This window comes from Phyllostomus discolor, chromosome 6 (assembly GCF_004126475.2).
Source record: "Phyllostomus discolor isolate MPI-MPIP mPhyDis1 chromosome 6, mPhyDis1.pri.v3, whole genome shotgun sequence".
Taxonomy (NCBI): Eukaryota; Metazoa; Chordata; class Mammalia; order Chiroptera; family Phyllostomidae; genus Phyllostomus; species Phyllostomus discolor.
The window spans coordinates 115995767-115999650 of record NC_040908.2 but is presented as its reverse complement, the minus strand read 5'-3'; the positions used below and the strand labels follow the sequence as shown (position 1 = coordinate 115999650).

The 3884-nt window shown below is 37.4% G+C and overlaps 1 non-coding gene across 1 annotated transcript; it reads left to right on the top strand.

Annotated features, from left to right (window-relative positions):
- The first annotated feature begins 504 nt into the window (after nt 1-504).
- Nucleotides 505-639, top strand: LOC114501203. The gene has a single exon (XR_003684957.1). It is a non-coding gene; the product is annotated as a small nucleolar RNA SNORA48 (small nucleolar RNA).
- The last annotated feature ends 3245 nt before the right edge of the window (nt 640-3884 follow it).

Here is a 3884-nt window from a genome sequence, read left to right as displayed (position 1 = left end):
CTAAAAAATAGACTCCAGTCCCCAGGAGCATCACGTGCAGCCCATCACACCGAGTAGCTGCCAAGCCAGACCCCGGATGCAGGGGCAGGGTATGGGCCTCCTAGAACTAAGCCTTGACCCAGAGCTGAAGTCAAGACAAGCCAGTCGGAGCATGTCCACTTACTGTCATTGCTCCATGGAAGCAGCAATGTGCAAATTGCATTTTTTTTTGTTTGCTTAGAGTTGGGGACATTTGCTGCCACAAAGGTGAAATGTTGTCAGTTGTTTTTTGACTTGAAGAGTAGAAATAGGCTGCACTGAAAAAAACACCATTAATTAATAAAAAATTCTTTTAAGGCTCTTTACTTAAAAGTAATAAATGTATATCATGGGAAATTTAGAAAACATAGAAAAGTAGAGAGAAAAATGAAAATAATAGTTCTACCTGTGAAGAGAACCACAACTTTAATATTGTGGTATTTCTACCCTTAAGAATAGTATTTCTTTTTACTGTTTTTTTTTAACTTTTCTTTTTCTCCTCATAATTTTTTGTTTTCTAAAAACATGGCTTTTAATCAGCCAGGGACAAAGTAACTCCTTGTTTATCCCAGGTTGGCTTTTGGTCTGTGCCCATGCCTGGTCCATGCCTCAGACACATGGAAAAAATATATAAATAAATAAAAACATGACTTTTAAATTAACTGGTTGCCTCTTCCTCTTTTGCACTGGAGGAAAGATCATTATAATTTAAGGTGTTGGAACTCACTGAGCACATGCCGCGAGAGAGGGAGGAAGGGACTCTCCGTCCGTGCCCACGCTGGAAGAAGATGGCCTTGCTTGAGGTTCACAGAGAAACCACAGGACAAAACTGAGGAGCAAACGCTATTGCACGTACATTTAAAAATACCTAATGGTGGTATTTTCATTCCACAACTATGATTGGTATATTTATATTTTAAAATATATTAGCTTATTTTTATTGAAGTATAGTTAACATGTAGTATTGCATTAGTTTCAGGTGTACAACATAATTATTCCACATTTATTTATTTATTTATTTTTAGAGCAAGGGCAAGGGAGGGAGACAAAGAGGGAAAGAAACATCCATGTGAGAGAGAAGTATGGATCAGTTGCTTCTTCTATGTGCCCCGATTGGGGACCAAACCCGCAACTTAGGCGTGTACACTGCCTGGGAATCGAACCAGTGACCCTTTGCCAACAAACTCAGCCATACTGGTCAGGGCCATATTTCCACATTTATATATCTAATGAAGTAACCACCATAAATCTAGTAACCATTTGTGACCATACAAAGTTATTACAGTATTTTTGACTATATTCCCCTGTGCTGTATATTACATCTCCATGACTTACTTATTTTGTAACTGGAAATTTGTACCTCTTTTTCTCCTTTACCTTTTTTCCCATGCCCGCACCCCCTTTCCTCATCACCGTGTTCTCTATAGCTATGGTGTTTGGAAAACTAGACAGCTACATGCAAAAAAGCTGAAACTAGACCACTTTCTTACACCATATACAAAAATACCCTCAAAATGGATTACAGACTTAAATGGGAGACCAGAAATCATCTAAACTCCTAGAAGAAAACAGGCAATAAACTCTTTGACATTAGTCTTAGAAATACATTTTTGAATGTCTCCCCAGGCAAGGGCAACAAAACAAAAATAAACAAATGGGATTATATCAAACCAAAAAGCTTTTGCACAGCAAAGGAAAGCATCAACAAAATGATAGGCAACACAGTGGGTGGGAAAAGATATTTGCAAATGATAAATATGATAAGGGATTAATATTCAAAATATATAAAGAACTCATACAACTCAACATAAAAACATAACAGTAACAGCAACAAAACACAATCTGATTAAAAAATGGACAGAGGACCTAAACAGATATTTTTCCAAAGAAGACATACAGATTGCTGACAGACAGATGAAAAGATGCTCAACATCACTAATCAACTGCAAACTAAAACGATAATGATACATCACTTCACACCTGTCAGAGTGGCTATCATCCATAAATCAACAAACAAGTGTCAGAGAGGATGTGGAGAAAAGGGAAACCTAGTGACTATTGGTGGGATTGCGAACTGGTGCAGCCACTCTGGGAAACAGTATAGACATTCCTCAAAAAATTAAAGATAGAATTACCATATGATCCAGGAATTCCATTTTTAGGTATCTGAAGAAAATGAAAACACTAATTTGGAAAAATCCATGCACCCCTATGTTCACTGCAACAATATTTGCAATAACAAAGATATGAAAACAACCTAATCGTCCATTGGTAGATGAACAGATAAAGGACATGTGGTACACACATTCCATGGAGTACTACTCAGCCATAAAAAAGAGTTAAGTCTTACCTTTTGTGCCAATATGGATGAGAGTTTTATGCTAAGTGAAATGAGTCAGAGAGAGGACAAATAATATCTGATTTCACTTGCATGTGGAATTTAAATAACAAAATAGAGAAACAAAATAAGACAGAAAGAGACTCATAGTTACTGCTGAGTATAGTTTAGAAGACTTTGAAACTTTTTTTATCCTCCTTTTGGAAACTGAGACTTCAGTTTCAACATGTTCATGAACTCATATTCAGGCTTGATATGCAGCAGGAAACCTAACTAATAGTTTGAGGTTTTGAAGGAATTTTATTGTATCCATCTGTACAACAAAATGGATATACAAATGGATGTACAATAAAAATAAGAATGAGGCCAGTCATTTTTAAGGGACTCGTGTGTCTTGCTCACATCATCAAGCACCTGGTAAGACGTCCTTGGGTCTGCAGCTGCCAGGTGTCACTGTCACAGCCAGTCCAGTGGTGTCAGCTAAACATGTTTCACCCCCAAATGTCATTGCTGCCTCGCAAAGGAGATTCTGTTATTGAAGTAAACAATTGAGGGTCGTGTTTGCAACACAGTAAAAGCCTTGAGAAATTTCTAACACTTGAGTAAAATCCAGATAATGTATTCAGTTACCTCCAACCATCACTTTAGAAAACAATGAGTGAAGGAGTAAATGACAGGAGACCAGCCCTAAGAAGCTTTCCTGTAGAGAAAACAGGGTCCAAGTATCAGAAAAGTTACATTAAAAGCAGATTGAGGTTTTGACTTTTGTTCTTTCATCTGTTTTAAAATTATGATCTCAAGTAATAAATGTGAACCCCATAACTGGTGTCATTTATCAAGTGCCTCAAGCACTGGGTAAAAGATATCCAACAGTCCTTGGTTATCACCCCCATTTCACAGATGTTGAAACTGATGCATAATGGAAAAGGCGGAATTTGAATATAATGGCTTTTGGGGTTTCTTTTTGGCACCGGATATCTTAATAAAGTCCTTCAGTCATATCTATCATGAGGTTACAAAGGGATCAATTTGGTCTTTGATAATAATCAGTTGAAATTCATTATTTTTTATACCCATTTCCATAAGTGTTTTGAGGAGTAAGATACTTAAAATGTGTTAAAATGTGTTGTTTTCCTTATGCACTTTGTAATGACAATCACTAACATGTATCCACTGTGTTCAATGTTTGGCAAGTATTTACTGCATTTAATCTTCACCACAAGTCCATTGAGAGAGAAAAAATACTAACAAAATCATTTTTAAACGAGAAAACTGAAGCACAGGAAGAGTGAGTAACCTGCCTAAGACACACAGCCAGTGACATAACCAAAATTTGCACCCCCATCCACACAGGCCTCGGCTTCACTCACTGAACTATCACTCTACAACTCACTAAGATCTTCTTGTCAGAGAATCCCAGACTTTAGCACAGGAAGACATCTTAAGGAGCTTCTTACAACAATATACACAGACAAAGGGACAGGAAGCCCAGAGAGGTCAGTAAGGGGTCCTGGGTCACACAGCAGAG